Source organism: Dromiciops gliroides, chromosome 2 (assembly GCF_019393635.1).
Source record: "Dromiciops gliroides isolate mDroGli1 chromosome 2, mDroGli1.pri, whole genome shotgun sequence".
Classification (NCBI taxonomy): Eukaryota; Metazoa; Chordata; class Mammalia; order Microbiotheria; family Microbiotheriidae; genus Dromiciops; species Dromiciops gliroides.
The window spans coordinates 546,203,161-546,220,666 of NC_057862.1; the positions used below are offsets into that span (position 1 = coordinate 546,203,161).

General features: G+C 41.0%; 1 protein-coding gene across 4 annotated transcripts in view; it reads right to left on the bottom strand.

The window, feature by feature from the left end:
* PNOC (prepronociceptin) overlaps window positions 1-17,284 on the bottom strand; it is a 56,492-nt gene extending 39,208 nt beyond the window's left edge. Inside the window, exons 1-2 of one of the 4 annotated variants that reach the window (XM_043987082.1) lie at window positions 17,026-17,281; window positions 16,774-16,838 (exon numbers count right to left, since the gene is read on the bottom strand). The gene's annotated coding sequence lies outside the window, so the exon portion shown is untranslated. Of the gene's footprint in view, window positions 1-16,773; window positions 16,950-17,025 lie in introns of those variants that run through there. The other 3 variants (XM_043987086.1, XM_043987084.1, XM_043987085.1) reach the window with 3 other exon arrangements.
* Between the last annotated feature and the right edge of the window lie 222 nt (window positions 17,285-17,506).

Below are 17,506 nucleotides of genomic sequence, written 5' to 3' on the forward strand. Positions count from 1 at the left end.
ATTTGGGCATTTATCTACCAAAGCACAATAAATTTAGATTGTATAGATTTAATTACAAAATACTCCTTAAAGAAATAAGGAACACTTAAGTAGCTTGGGGAATATTCAGTGGTCATAGCTGGGCTGTACCAATATAATAAAAAAGAAAATATTATAGAAGTTAGTGTATAGTTTTAATGTTATACTATTCAAATTGTCAAAGGGATACTTCGCAAAATTAGACAAAATAATAACAAAATTCATTTAAGAAACAAAGAATCTAGAATATCAAGGGAAATAATTTTTAAAAGTTAGTAATTAAGGAGGAATAGCACATCCAGACTGATTTGATCTATTATATGTATAAAATATATATTTATATTATATATAAATTTTATATATAATAAAATATATGTGCATATATAAAATATAAACTATTATATATAAAGCAATAGCCATGAAAACCATTTTGTATTAGTTAAAAATATTTTCAACTCACTTCGTTGCTGTGTTTTTTAAGGCGATAACTTTGGAGAGAGCAATATCAATGGAATGATAAGGTCAGAAGCCAATTTTTTTTTCAATGCAACAAACATTTACTTTATTTTTTCCAGTTACATGTAAGGGTAGTTTTCAACATTGATTTTCATAAGATTTAGAGTTCCAAATTTTTCTCCCTCCCTCCCTCCCTTTCCTCTTCCCCCACAAAACAGCAACCAATCGGATATAGGTTATATATGTACAATCCATAAGTGCTCTTTTTATCAGTTCTTTCTATGGGAGTGGATAGTATGCTTCATCATTAGTCCCTTGGGATTGTCTTGGATCATTGTATTGCTAAGAGTAGTTAGGTCATTCACAATTGCTCATCGAACAATACTGTTGTCACTATTGTCACTATACACAATGTCCTCCCAGTTCTGCTCACTTCACTATACATCAGTTCATAAGAGTCCAGACGCCAAATTTAAGAGGGTTTAGAAGACAGTGGGAGGAGAGGAAGCAGAGTCACCCAGTATAGATGACTTTCTCACTGAGTTTAGCCAAGAAGCAAAGGATAGATACTGAATAATAGCTAGTGGGGATGTTAGGATTAGGGTTTTTTTTTTTTCCTTTGGTGAGGCAATTGGGGGTAAGTGACTTGCCCAGGGTCACACAGCTAGTAAGTGTTAAGTGTCTGAGGCCAGATTTGAACTCAGGTCCTGCTAATTCTAGGGCTGGTGCTCTATCCACTGCACCACCTAGCTGCCCCTATGATTAGGGTTTTTTTAAGGATGTGGGAAACATAGGTGTTTTGATAGACATTCATTATAGAGAAGAGGAAAGATGAACAAATTCTGGTATTTACCCTAGGCTCTGGGAGAGCATATTTTAAAGGACTGAAAGAAAGATGACCCTAAGAGAGCTGAATGAATGAATGAAATTCTGAAGATTTGAGCAAAATGATTCTGATTTAGAGGTAAAAAAATGGGGGGGGGGAGACATGCCTAAGGAAACTTTTGTGACTACACCAGAACTTATCAACAAACTCATATAAAAAAAAAAAAGGACACGTGTAGAAGATGAAAGCAAGGGCAAGTAACCAAGATGAATACAGAAGAATAACATGGTCCTATTAGAATAGTGTCAGTTGTAAATCCTAGAATGAGTTGAGACTGGTAGTGAAGGCTAACAACAACTAAGGTTTTTGTTTGCTATGTATGTGGTATATTAAAGGCAGGTGTGGCTAGGTGGCACACCTAGGATAAAGCACTGGTCCTGGAGTAATGAGGACCTGAGTTCAAATCAGACCTCAGACACTTGACACTTACTAGCTGTGTGACTTGGGGCAAGTCATTTAACCAATTGCCTCAAACATCTGAGTCCATCTCCAGTTGTCCTGATGTACATCTTGCCACTGGACCCAGCTGTCTCTGGAGGAGAGAGTGAGGCTGGTGACTTTGCATAGCCCTCCCTCACTTAAATCCAATTCATTGCAAATCAGGATATCACCTCCCAATGTCATGGTCCTCTTCGAGAATGCAGGACAAACAGCAAAAATAACATTGAAGGCAATAGGGGATCAAAGAAGGGGAAAGACTGCTATTTAGGGTGGATAGGATGATAATGATGATGGCAATGATAATAAAATATAAGAAGAATGATGAGGCGCTCAGCTCATTTTGCTTCTGTTTTTTTCTTCCAAGTAGAACAAAGAACAATGGGAAGACTCAAACAAAAATGGTTAGTAGGCGGTGGAAACCCAAGGTAAGTAAAAAAATAGATAGCATCTATTTACCCTCAGTGAGTTCAAGTCACATAGCCTGTATAAACTACAGCCTAAATTATCTAAAGAATGGGTATATGGGATTGCTGAACCACTGTTGGTGGTTGTTGAAAGATTTTGAAGAATAAGGACTAAGGAAGTACAAATGTTTCCCCAGTTTTCAAAAAAGGGAAGAAGGCAGAGTCTTCTATAACCTTTAGATCAACGAACATTTCTTCACTTTTTGGCAAAATTATAGAACACATTATTTATGGGCTGTCTTGTGAGTAGTTACAAAGGAATTGGTAATTTCTTAGGAATTCCTCTTTAAAGAATTACACCCTCGGGGCAGCTAGATGGCGCAGTGGATAGAGCACCGGCCCTGGAGTCAGGAGTACCTGAGTTCAAATCCGACCTCGGACACTTAACACACACTTACTAGCTGTGTGACCCTGGGCGAGTCACTTAACCCCAGTTGCCTCACTAAAAAAAAAAAAGAAAAAAAAAGAATTACACCCTCTTGCACACAAAAGTAGTTAGAATAAGGTGGTAGTTTATTTAGGGGCAAGGGAAGGGAAGGGGGGAAGGGAAACCATGAAAGAAATCCTTGGACTTCTCATGGGGAGATAGGCACAAAGCATGTGGCTCAGAGGTACCAATCTCTGGAATTGGTAATTTCTGAACAAGAACAGGTCAAATAAGACTAGTATTTTCTTTTTCAACTGAGTTATTAGACTAGTAAATCAAGGGAATGCTATAAACTTGGTATACTTAGATTTCAACAAAGCATTTAACAAAATCTCTTTGGTAAGGCTTGTTGATAAGACAGAGGGATATAGGCCAGATGATAGTATAGTTAGGTAAATTTGGAGTTGGTTGAATGAACCATGTCCAAGGGTTGTCAATAATGGGACAATGTCAATTTGAAAGGACTCTAGCGAAGTGCCTCAAGGATATATGCTTTTTTCCACATTATAACCATTGCCTTGGATGAGGACATAAGTGGAATGATTGTCAAACTGCAAATTACACAACACTTGGAGGGTTCTTAGGTGATAAAGTCCATGATTCAAAAGATCAGGGGTTTGAAACAGGAGTTCTTAACCTTTTTTTGAGTCATGAATCCCTTTGTTGGTCTGGTGAAACTTATGGACTGCTTCTCAGAATAATGTTGTTAAATGCATAAAATAAAATACACAGGATTACAAATTAAACCATTATATGTAAATACAATTATCAACATCAAAAAAATTAATGGACCCCAGTTTAAGAATCTTGGTTTAGAACAATGTGCTGAATATGAAGCCCTACTTTTGAAGTTCTGTGGCTGGAATAAAAAAAAATCAAAACCAAAGTATAGGATGAAGGAAATGTGGTGAGGCAACAGTTAGCAGGAAAAATATCTGAGGGATTTAGTTGTCTATAAACTCAGTATGAGTTGACAGGGTGACATAGTAGCCAAGAAATCTAGTACTTTCCTAAACTACATTAAAAGAGAACGTACTATTGAGCTGATAATTCTACTGTATTCTTTCCTTGTCAGGACATGTCTAGATCACTGGATTCACATTTGAATGTCACATTTTACTAATGACATAGACATTCTGGAGCATTTCTAGAAGAAGGTATTTAGCCTGGAGAAGAAAAGAGTCAGGAGGGGACCTGGTGACTGTTTTCTAGTGTCTGAAGGGCAGGTTCTGTTTGGCTCAGGAGCAAGGACAGAAGTTGTAAGAAGAGGTAAATTTAGACTTGAGGCAATTGGGTGGCACAGTGATAAAGCTCTGGGTCTAGAATCAGGAAGACACAACTTCCTAAGTTTAAATCTGTCCTCAGACACATACTAGCTGTGTGACTGTGGGCAAATCACTTAATTTCCTCATCTGTAAAATGAGCTGGAGAAGGAAATGGCAAACCACTCCAGTATCTTGTCAAGAAAACCCCAAATGGGGTCATGGAGAGCCAGACACAACTGAAAAATGACTTGAACACAACAAATTTAAACTTTGTGGTCAGGAAAAAACTTCCTATTGATTAATCAAAAAAGTGCAATGGACTGCTTTGGAGATGGTGGGTTTCTATTCACCAGAGGTCTTCAAGCAAAGGCAGGATAGTGACTTGGCAGGGATGTGGTAGAGGGGGGAATATATTTTTAAAGCACAGGTTGGCCTGCAGAGTCTCTAGCTCTGACATTCTTTGTGGAGCGGAGTGAGTGAAAGTACTTGTCTGACCCTACTCATCATCTCCGTCCTTTGTTGTTATGAACTCTAAGATGACACGGTCATTCTCCCAAAGTTCTTCTCTCACTTTTACATCACCAACCAGTTCTTCCGTGTTGGTTGGAGTTAACGTAACTCTTGTATTGATCTCGCTGCTTTACAAGTGATGGAACCATATGCAAGACAAGGCAAGACAAGAATTTGTCTCATGCTCTGCTATCAGTAGGATGGGACCACCGGCAGCTCTTTGCATAGCTGAGGTTTCTCATTATAACTTTCCCCTTCCAGCTTCATAATTGGATATTGGAAAATCATCATTTATACTTAGGACAAATCACTTAACCTTTCTGGGCCTGGGTTATCCATTTGTAAAATGATTAAAATGGATGAGGTTATTGCTAACATCTTTCCCAGTTTCCAATTTTCCGCTTTTGTGAAATCTTCAATGTGTCCAAACAATCTATAATTTACTTCTACAATGATGTTGCTCCTGTTTTTGGGTTTGTTTGTTTTTGTTTTCCAAATACTCTTAAATTTATACACATCCTCTCTTTCCCATTCCCCCACCCTTCCTAAGCTCATGGATTTCTATACATCATCTTGGTGTGATAGAATGCTACACTAGAGTTAGGAAAACTTAGTGTCAATTCCCATCTGATATCCACTAGCAATGTGTGTGACCTTGCACAAGCCACTTAATTTTCCTGAACCTCAGTTTCCTGGTCTGTAAAATGGGGATGATGATGATACCTGCAGTATTATATATGTATGACATAGTATTATATACATATGGCATATAATAAATATGTATAACACATATATTACACAGTCTGACACCAGGTTATTATGAGGCTCAAATGAGATGATGATGATAGTTAATAATTATATAGTCCTTTAAGGTTTGCAGAGTGTTTTACATCTGTTATTTCATTTGATCCTCACAATAATTCTGTAAGGCGGGTCTGTTATTATCCCCATTTTAGGAAACTAAGGCAGACAGAGGTTAAATGATGTGCCCAGGGTTGCACAGCTAGTAAGTTTCTGAGGCAGGATTCAAACTCAGGTCTTCCTGACTCCAAGCCCCACATTCTATTAATTGTATTCCATATGAAGTGCTTTGCATATTTTAAAGTGTTATATAAATGCCAGATATTATTATTGTCCTTTTAACTTTAGAAACAGCATGGCATACTAGAGTCAGGATGACCCAGCTTCAACTCCCATCTGCTATTTACTAGCTATATCGCCTTGGACAAATCATTTCACTTCCTCAGCTATACAAGAGCGGCCAATCTACATCTATGCGGAGAATTTCTACACTAGAAGCTCCTTCCACTGATGAAACTACAGGTTTAGGGAGAAAAAAGAATCTAGGAAGACTGGGTTTTCAATTGTGTCAATAACAAGCAGTACTACTTGTCCTCTCCCTTTTGGTCCAGAACAAGACTCATATTCCCTCTGCCTCCTCTCCCCTCACACCCCTTCCCTAATCTCATTCCTAAACCCCAGGCCTACATCACCAACTGATTGTTGAAAATCTTCAAATGGATGTTGTATGGACATCTTAAACATTTTCAAAACAGGACTCATGCTATTTCCCTCTAAGCCTCCTCTTCTTCCCCCTCACTCCCTTATTCCTGTCAAGGGCACCACTATCCTTCCAGTTACCCAGATTTACAACCTCAGCATCCTCCTCAGCTTTTCTCTCTTGCCCCTCCCCTACTCCCTTTCCCTCCCCACCCTATTCAGTCAGTTGTCTTGTCCTGCCCTTTCTACCTTCACAACATCCCTTATCTCTCATCTATCACTTTCTTTCCACTCACATGCTCACTACGCTTTTCAGGTCTTCATCACCTCTCTTTAGCACCTGGACCATTGCAACAGCCTCCTAGTGGCCCCTTCAGCTTCTAGTCTCTTCCCTCTCCAATCCATCCTTTACACAGCTGGCCAAATAATATTTCTAAAGCATGTCTCATCAAGTCACTCCACCACTCAAGAACCTTTAATGACTCCCCTTTGCCTCTAGAATAAAATACAAACCCCTCATGTTGGCCTTTAAAGTTCTTCATGATCTGCCTTCAATGCCTCAGTCTACCCTTCCTGGCTTATTTCACACTCTTCCCTTCACATTCACTACCTTCTAGTGAAACAGGCCTCTTGCTGTTCTCTGAAATTAGTTCTTCTGACTCTGTACCTTTGTACAGGTAGTCCACTTACATTTTCAAAAGACACATACAGAAGATGGAAGTGATATCAGGCAAAAGAGGATGAATGCAAAAGCTTGGTGAGATAGTCCAAGAACAATGTAGGACTGGTAAAATTCAGAATGAGCTGGGGCTGGCAAGAGACACTAAAGGCAACAAAAACAGGATTCTTAAAGTTACAGTTGGGGGGGGGGCGCGGCTAGGTGGTGCAGTGGATAGAGCACCGACCCTGGAGTCAGGAGTACCTGGGTTCAAATCTGGCCTCAGACACTTAACATTTACTAGCTGTGTGACCCTGGGCAAGTCACTTAACCCCAATTGCCTCACTAAAAAAAAAAAAAAAGTTACAGTGGGGAAAAGAGGATAATCCAAGGAGGGGTAGGACTGCTGCTCAGGGTGGGACGGGATAATGATTGCTGCAGAGAGAAGGCAGACCAACTCACTTCTAATTTGGCTTCTTTCTCTTCCAAGGAGCATGGCCTTTGAATTGGAAATGACACAACCAAAGTGATGCTCAAATTAAGTAAGGAGAGTAATAGTAGCTGCTGGTTGGCACAGTAGATAGAATTCTTGGCCTGGAGTTCAAATTTGGCTTCAGACATTTAGTAGCTGTGTGACCTTGGGCAAGTCATTTAAATTCTGTCTGTAAAGTGGGAATAATAATAGCACCTACCTGCCAGGGCTGTCAGAATTAAATGAGGTGATATTTGTAAAGCACTTAGCACAATGCCTGGCAAATAGTAAGTATTTAATTAATGCTTGTTTCCTTCCTCTCCCCCCATAACAGGGTACCCAGTTACTGTTGATGAGCTCAGGTCACCTATCTCAGCTGAACTACATCTTCTGATTCTGAAAGAACTGGAAATATGGGATTGCAGAGACAGTGACTGTGATATCTGAAAGACAGAGAAGAATGGGAACAGGACTGAAGTCTTGGAGAAAGGCAAATGTCCCAATTTCTTTTCTTTTTTTAAAGGGATAGGGTAGGATCTACTACCTATAAGTCAGTTAGCTTGATTTTGATTTGGGGCAAGATTACAGAATAGATTAATAAAGAGATTGTTAATGAACACATATAAAAGTATTTATCACCCAAGAACCATCAAGGTTTCACTGAAAGCAAAATGTCACAGAATAATTTCTCATTTTGGCAAGGTTACTACAATCAGAGGAATACTCTAGATATCATTGAGCCAGACTTCGGCAAAGCATTTGGTAAAAACCTTGCATGTTAATCTTGAGCAAACGATGGAGAAATGGGCCTAGACAATAGTACAATTAGATGGGTTGGGAACTGGTTCAATTGTTGAAACCAAGGAATAGCCATTAATGGTTTGATGCCCATTTGGAAGGAGGTCTTCAGTGGAGCGCCCCAGAGAGCTGTGCTTAAAGTTCTGTCAAAATGAGCCATGATCATTCAGCTGCATTGAGAGGCAGAACATCCAAGAATGAGGGAAGGATAGTCTCAGTGGACTTTGGTCTGCTTAGGCCGCATCTGCAGCATTGTGTTCTGTTGTGGTTTTTTGGTTTTTTTTTTTTGGAACCACATTTTAGGAAGGATGTTAGGAAGGCAGGAAACTAGGAAGCATCCTTTTCCAGATCCCTATGGTTCTCTTAATTGTGAGTATTCCTAAGGCTCTCTTATAGGCTTTCTTCTCTTTCTCCATTGGATCTAGGTGATCTAATTAGTTCCTATGAGTTCAGTAATCACCTTTCTGCAGATTACTTTAAGATTTCTAATCCAAATCTCTTTTCAAATCCTATTCTCACATCACCAACTGTCTGTTGGACAGGGCAAGCTGGGATACTAAAAGGTCAATTCATGCCAGAGAACTTGTTGTTGTTTGTCCTTCATTCTTCCAAGAGGACTGTAACATCAGAATGTGATGTCATGACTTGCAGTGAATTGGATTTAAGTGAGGGAGGGCTGTGCAAGGTCACCAGTCTCACTCTCTCCTCCAGAACCATCTGGATCCAGTGGCAAGATATGTCAGGATGACTGCAGATAGCCCTGGATGTTTACAGCAATTGGAGTTAAGTGACTTGCCCAGGTTCACCCAGCTAGTAAGTGTCTGAGGTGAGATTTGAACTTAGGTCTTCCTGACTCCAGGGCCAGCAATGCTAGAGAAGGATTTGTTGAAGTAACTAGGGAAACTTAACCTGGAGAAAAGAAGACTTGGAAGAACATGATTGCTATCCTCAGACATTTGAAGGATTTTCATGGAGCATGTTCCTTTAGGTTCATAACCTTGGCGCTATCTTTGATTCCTTATTCTTTTTTTTTTTTTTTTTGGTAAGGCAACTGGGGTTAAGTGACTTGCCCAGGGTCACACAGCTAGTAAGTGTTAAGTGTCTGAGGACAGATTTGAACTCAGGTACTCCTGAATCCAGGGCCGGTGCTTTATCCACTGAGCCACCTAGCTGCCCCCCTTATTCTTTCTTATCCCACATAGCTAATCACTTGCTAAATTTTTATCATTTCTATCTCCACAACATTTCTCATATCCATCCTCTTCTTCTTTTTTTTTTTTGAGGGCGAGGCAACGAGGATTAAGTGACTTGCCCAGGGTCACACAGCTACTAAGTGTCAAGTGTCTGAGGCCAGATTTGAACTCAGGTCCTCCTGAATCCAGGGCTGGTGCTTTATCCACTGCTCCACCTAGCTGCCCCCATCCTCTTTATTCACACAGCTGCCATGCTACTTCAGGCCCTCACTACCTCTTGCCTCTTCTACAGCAGCCTAAGAGTTCTCTCTGTCTTCAAACTCTTTCTTCTTTTCCCCTTTCAATCTGTTCTCCACATAAACTGCCAAAGTGTCTTTCCTAAAATGCAAGTTTGGTCATGTCACTCCTCTGCTCAATAAACCATAATGGCTCCCTATTGCTGCTATGGTTAACAATAGGCTCCCATGTTTAGGTTTTAAATTCCTTCACAACCTGGCCCCTACCTTCCAACTGTACTATACACTTTTCTCCTTCCCATATACTATAGTTCAATCAAACTGTCCTTTCTGTTTCTCACACATGGCATCCCCATTCCCATCTCTGTACTGACCACCCTCCTGTGTCTGGAATGACCTCCTTCTTCATCTTCTCCTCTTAAAACCCCTTGTCTCCTTCAAAACTCTATGCAAGTGGGGGCAGCTAGGTGACATAGTGGATAAAGCACTGGCCCTGGATTCAAGAGTACCTGAGTTCAAATCTGGCCTCAGACACTTGACACTAACTAGCTGTGTGACCCTGGGCAAGTCACTTAACCCTCATTGCCCTGCAAAAAAACCCACAAAAAACAAAAACTCTATGCAAGTGATACCTTCTAGAGTGAAACCTCTCCTGATTCTCCCAGCTGTTACTGCCCCCCCATTTTACTTTGGATTTATTTTGCGTGTATTTTATGATGTAAGCCCCTTGAGAGCAGAGACAATTAATTGCTCTTTTGACTATGTATCCCAAGGGCCTTGTCCAGGACCTGGCACACAGCAGGCATCTAATAAATAAATAAACAAACAAACGAATGAATGAATGAATGAACAGACAGACAAATAAATAAATGATTGGTAAATAAATAAATAAATTATCGAGTGATTATTTGGTTCCAGAGGACAGAACTAGGAGCAATTAATGGAAGTTGTAAAAACAAAAATGAAAAACCAAAATGTGCAATGTTAGGAAAAACTTCCTAACAATTAGAGCTAATTAAAAGTGGAATAAGTTGCTTCAGTAGGTGGTGGATTCACCCACAGTGAAGGTTTCCAAGAAAATTCTGGAGAAGCACTTTTCACTCGTGTTGTAGAAAGAGTTCAGGGATAAATTGGTCTACATAGCTGCCGGGGTCCCTTACAACTCTGAAATTCTGTGATAGCTAAGTGACCTTGAATAAGTCCTTTCAATTCCTGAAACTCATCTATAAAAATGAGAGAGTATTTCTTGATATCCTAGATTCTTCTCAGTCTGAACGGATTCTTTTTACCTCTTTCTCTGCCTGGATGGAAAACCTCTCAGTCATGTCACCAGAAAGGCTTGGGTAAAGATGGGGGCAGCCCTAAAGTGGTTCCATTATCTAGATCTGATAAAGGCAGGAGCCCTGTTTTGTACTCGAATAATAATGAGATAACCAGGAATAACTAGACAACTGGAAAGTAAAAGGTGTGGACACTGTGGTTAAGGATTTCATCACTCCTAAGAAATAAATTAGTCCCCTTAGTCAATCCTGTTCCCCTCAGGGCCTGGTCTTCACAACTACTGCTATTTGCAGAAACCAGGAGCAACATTTCTTGTTAAGTGATGGCACAAGTATTGGAGAACTTGGTCTAAGAGGATCCATTTCTGCCAAGATTTCCCTACAATCCAAGCAAATGATTCACATTATAATCAGTTATGTGTCTCCACATGAACAGAAGGAATCCATCCCAATTCAACAACACTGCTGAGGTGCTAAGGAATCAAGACATGAAGGAGACAGGGCCCCTGCCCGCTTTTCAGCTCCCTTTTATATGTTGTCTTTTCCCCCGTTAGAATGTTAGCTCCTTGAGAGCAGGGACTATCTTTTGTCTCTTTGTATCCCTACCACTTAGTGGATGTTTAATGAATGTTTATTGAATCAATATGAGGCCAAAAGGATAAAGAAAATATGCTCTTTAAGATTGGCAAAACACTTTGTCAATGTCATGTTCTTTGATGCTCACAACAACCCTGAGAGAGGGTGCTATAATTATCCCCATTCCTCATCTATAGATGAGGAAACTGAGACAGATGGAGGTTAAGAAACTTTTCCCAGAGTCACACATCTAGTAAATGTCCAAGGCTGGATTTGAATTGAGGTCTTGTTGACTGCAACTCAACACTTTATCCACTGTGCCACCCATAAGTGCAAAGACCCTAAGGGAGGGAAATGGGGAAATCTGGGAAGGGATCATGAAGGAGGTGGCACTTGCTTTTACATGTCCTAGTGGGTTAAAGGAAAGGAAGCTTCCTAAGGAAAAGAAGAGGAAAACTGAATGAGAAAGCAGAGCAGCAGTGAGGTCTGCCACCCTAGAAATAGCATACTTGATATCATGATGTCCAGGCTACCTTGAATGTCACTGACTTCTTCCATTTATCTACATCCTGCTCTATTGAATGAGAGCATAAGTGTGAATCATTTAGTAAGCCTAAAAATGCCACGTTTGTTGTTGCTGTTCAATCGTGTCTGACTCTTTATGACTCCATTTGTTTTAGGGGGGTTTGGGGGGGTGGGTTTTTTTGTGTGGTAAAGATACTGGAGTGCTTTGCCATTTTTTTTCTCCAACCCATTTTACAGATGAGAAACTAAGGCAAAAAAAGATAAGTGACTTGCCCAGAGTCACACAGGTTGTAAGTCTCTGGGGCCAGATTTGAATTCAGGAATATGAGTCTTCCTGACTCCAGACCCAGCATTCTCTCTATTGCACCACACAGTGGCCCTCAAATGACAATTATACATCATCAACTACTTTAATTATTACCACCCAATCACAACATGGAAGCAAACATTTATTAAATACCTACTATGTGTCAGGCACTGTGCTAAGTGCTTTACAAATATGATCTAATTTGATCCTCACAAGAGCCCTTGGTACCATTACCCCATTTTATAGTTAAGGAAACTGAGGCAGATAGCAGTTAAATGTCTTGCCCCAGTAAGTGTCTGAGGCTAGACTTGAATTCAGATCTTCCTGACTGTAGACCAAGGACTCTATCTCCCGTGCCATCCACCACCACTATGACAATCATTTATTAAGCTCCTACTATGCTCCAAGCACTTATCTAAGGTCTGGGTATACAAAGACAAAGAATGAAACTCTTCCCTCCCCTCAAGGAACATACATTTTAGTGGGGGAGACAGCATGCAGATGGGTAAGAATATAGAGAATACATACAAGATGAATCCAAGATAGTTGAGAGAGAGAGAGAGAGAGAGAGAGAGAGAGAGAGAGAGAGAGAGAGAGAGAGAGAGAGAGAGAGAGAGAGCGCGAGCACACAAGAAGCTGGGGTGGGGGCATGGATGGGAGCGGGGGTGAGGGTGGGGTCAGGAAGGTTACTTGTAGAAGCTGGTAATTCTCCCCAGCTGCTAGTGCCTTCTCCTCTAAGGCTGCTTTCCATCTACTCTATATATCTTACACATACAGATTTAATGTACAGGATGGTTCTCCCATCAGGATATAAAACCTCTTACTTGTAAGCAAGAACTCTGTCATTTTTTGTCCCCCATCCCCCCTCCCATTGAGCATGGTGCTTGGCACATAGTAAATGCTTAATAAATGCTTGTTGCCTGGCAATCAATGACCGTAGGTTATTCACATAGTAAGCAATTATTAAAAGCTTCTTGCTTATTGATTGATTGATTGATTAAAGCATCGGTTCTTAACCTTTTTTTTTTTTCTATCAAGGACCCCTTTGGCAGCCTGGAGAAAACCCATGGACCATTTATTAGAAAAATATTTTTAAATACATAAAGTATGTAGGATTACACAGAAAAACAATTACATTGAAACAAGGTTAGCAAAATATTTATTTTAAGACACACGAATTCATGACCCCAGGCTAAGAACCCCTGGAAAGGAAACCAGGGATTCCACACCCATCCTTCAGTGCTCAATGAATGTTCCACCTCTTCCAGGAAGCCTTCTCTAACGGCAGCCCCACTGATATCTGCCTGCTCTGAACATCAAGAGGGTAATTTGTTACTTGTGAGCCACAAGCTGCCCTTTTTACCAAAAATAGACAAATGAATTGGTTGGTGTGGACTAATCTTATTAGGGGTTAGCCTTACCAAGGACAAACAATGAATCACTAGATTTAGAAACCAACAGGACTTGGATCTAGAGCTCTCATGTCTCTCTTCCCCAACTCCCCCAGCCCCAAAACACATAGCCTCTCCTGAGGACCTCAGTTAGGCCACCTCTCTTTAGGCAGTACTCCAATTTGAAATCCCTCGACCATGGTTTGTGGCTGTCCACTCCTCTCCCTCCATCCCAACCCTTCAGAACTCCTCCACTCCCAGGTTGGGCTCTGCTGCCTTTTAGGTGCTAATTAGCTAATCTGATAAACTCAGTGTACTAATGTGTTAATGGGAGATTAGAAACACTCCTTTGGGGACTTCCTTGTCTCAAATTCTTAGGCATTCTACCCACAGAAATGATAGAAAGGGCCTCTTGGAGACAGCTAATTGTTTTATTTCCATTGTACTGTGTGAACTGACATAAAAGAATAAAAATATTCAAAAGGTACAGATGAGGTTGTGGAAAAATCCCTCCACAATAATCAAAATAAAAAAGATCTGTATAAAATGTAATCCAGCCCCACCCAAAATTATGTTCAAAGAATATACTGATTTTCTTTCTTACTGTGAACTTCATAATGTAAAAATATAAGAAGCTGTGAATTTGTTAGTTTGTTTTTAAAGATACTGTATATAGTATATATACACAATTTATCATTTTCCCATATATGTATATTTTATATCTATAAGCATATATAGATATTTCTATGAATATCACAACAAATGGTTCTTCTCTGTTCAGAAGTTGTCTGACCCCTACCCTGGATCAAGTCAGTTGTCTGTATTATATTATTTAACCCTTAAATAAGTATTGGTGTAGAGGCTGTATTCAAATGTTGACACATGGCTGTGTGTTCCTGTGGAACTGATAGAGCACTGATCCTGTTGTTGGGAGGACCTGAGTTCAAATTTGACCTCAGATACTTAATAGCTGTGTGACCCTGGGCAAATTACTTAACCCCAATTGCCTTAAACATCCAGGGTCATCTCCAGTCATCCTGATCTATATCTTGCCAATGAACCCAAGTGGCTCTGGAGGAGAGAGGGAGGTTGGTGACCTTGCACAGCCCTTCCTCACTTTAATCCAATTCACTGCAAGTCATGACATCACCTCTTGATGTCATGATCCTCTTCAAGAATGAAGGATAAACTATAACAATAATTTAACATCCATGGGCCTCAGTCTTCTCCCAAAGATTCATGTACTAAATAATAGAAAGATTGTAACCTAGTGGAGAGAAATCCCACACCAGGAATTTCCCCTGATGAACCCATAGAAATTTTCAGGCAGTTTCTTGTAGAATTTAAAATTTTTCTCTTGTGTTAGTGTTGTCTTCCCAACTAGATTGTAAACTCCTGGAGGGCAAGAGCCAGTGTTTCATATTTCTCTTATATCCTTGCCATGAGTTGGGTGAATAGCAGTCACTCAATAGGCACTTGATTGATTGAATGTACACTAGCTGCTAGGCAGTTTCCACCATAAGACACAGAGACCAGAGTTTTGAAATTAATCTTGCAATTACTCCCTTCAGTGACAATGCAAATTTGCCTGCATTTTCGAAATCCCTGAGTGCCCTCAGCTTAGTTGATAATTCAAGGCTTGACAGCCCATTCAGCTCTGAAAAAAAAAATAGTTACTGGAAATGACCATGGCACTGTCCCACAGTGCCCCCCACAGGCAGCGGATAAAACAGCCCCTGTTCTTTTGACTAACTTGGGGAGACCCCTTATTGCAACAGGGGCTCTGCCTAGCTCAGGGGGCTAAGTGATCGCTGCTCACTTTCATTAAAAGAGCCTAGACAGAGAAGAAAGAAGGCTCAGATGCTTCCTGTCCCCAGCTCTTTTGTAAATGGTATTTCCCTGCGACAGTTTTGCAAGGGAATGAGACATGCATGGGCACCCATAGACAGCTGGAAAGAGTAGGACTCTGTGAAATTTTGATGGGAAACAAAGCACACACACGTACATACACATACACACACATGTACATACAAACACATGTGCATAGATTGTGTGTGTGTGTGTGTGTGTGTGTGTGTGTGTGTGTGTACCAGCAGCTTTCTCTGGTTTAGTCTTTTTTTTTTTTTTTTACCAATGAATTCTTAGCAAAAGCACATCTTTTGTTAGTCTTCAAGACAATTTTATTGGTTATAATTGGACCAATTATGTACTCCCGGAATAAAGTAAACACAGATATTTAAGCCCAGCTCAAGGTGAACTGCTTTAAATAGTACATTTCCCCAAATCATCCTGATACTCCCCCCTCCCCAAAAAACCCCCAATTCCCATGGGGGAATACATATATGATGTAAGCTTGATAGCACATACCTATATATGAGACAAGCTTTGGGTAGAAGATAAAGAAGGAAGGGTGAAGAAGAGATACTCGGAGAGTAAGAAGAAAGGGAGAGGGGGCAAGAAAAGGGAAGAGGGTTTAGATGGCATGCTTTCTTGAAAGTAGTATTATCTTGAAGGGAGAAAAACTGGAGATAAGAGAAGGGAAAAGAAGAAAAAAGCCACTGCAAAATGACTCAGGGAATACTAAGGCAAGGTCATTCCTTCAAAGATTCCTTGAGGGAGGCAGGCACACCAACAGCTGGACTCAACAATTTGCCGATGGAGCATAACCCCCTTACTCCATGCCCCCTTGCCCTGTGATACAGACAACCCCTCTCCCATATTTAACAGCTCCGGCCAGGAAACAGCGTCTTTTCCGTAAGTGAACAAGAAGTGGTCCCTCAGCATTCAAAACTCAAACCCAAACATTTGCATCAAGTTAAAAGCTCGATAAAAATTAGCATCAGCACAAAATCAGGGGTGGGGTGAAAGAAGCAACCACAGAAAGGACAATATTTATAAGGAAAGAAAGAGCCCAATTTAATATCACGGAAGAGATGACCCAGAAGGTAAGCTCGAACACACCCCCTTGTCCCTGGTCTTCCCTCTGTCCTGTAGCATCTCAAAGCAAGGCAGGATTTCAAGGAAAACTGAAATGGGGAAAGGAAACTTTTCCTCAGCCCATCAGCCAGCTCATTTTCCCCGGGAAAAAGCTGGACCGTCCTCTACCCTCAACATAGTTTCCCTTGGGATGCAAAACTCAGACCCAAATGCAGACATTTACAATAAGGCAATTGGGAATAGGGGGTGGGGGTGGAGAGGAAGGATATTCTCACAAGGAAAAATCAAAGTCCCAAACCCCAAAGAGCTCAAGGCATCCAGAGAACAGAAAGATGCACGTCTAAGGAAAGAGGAGCTCTTTTCTAAGGCTGAGCCTCTGGTCTGAGTGAGAAGCAGTTTGCCTCTTTGCTAAGGTTAGCATGCAGTTACCTACCTGAATGCTGTCAGTAGCTGGGCTCTCTCTGTTATGTGGCTCCGTTATGCTGTGTCTCTGTCACACTGGTATATATATATATCGTGAACACACAGGCACATGCACACACACACAGCCCTCCCCTTTTCAGCCCACCTCAATCACACCCGCGCACACACACAGACACACACACACATGCTGACCCCCTTAGCCAACTGACAAACAGAATCCACAATCCCCTGATCCCCCACCCACCCACCCACCACTACCCACTTCTGCAATCAAACCTGTGACATCCCAACCTCTTCAATAGTCCATTTTCAAGCTTGCTTTACCAGAGCCCTGTTTAGTCAAGATTGCAACAGCTGCTTTTCTGCTTTATCTCCCTCTTCCAGAGGTGCTATAATAACTAAAGTTAAGCCCTGCCAAGTCAGTCACTGACTGGACGTAAAATCCCCCTAGTGACAATGCAGACCCCGAGCCTGTGAGTCTCCTTGAGGCTGCAAGAACAGCCTCTTTGACTGGGAAATAAAAAGCAATAGAAGCCGGTCAGGACAAAGGCAGATCTCATTTTGAATTCCTTTTTCTCCTTGTTATTGCCATTTCCGGGCACTGAGGTGGACACACTGAAGCAAAGGGATCACATTGGGAAGACTTCCATGGCCCTGTCACTAGACCAGTGTAAACTGGGTGGCTCTATCAACCACTGTCTTTTTCGGGAGCAATGGGAAGTTTGGGGATCTTCAGGGTTTCT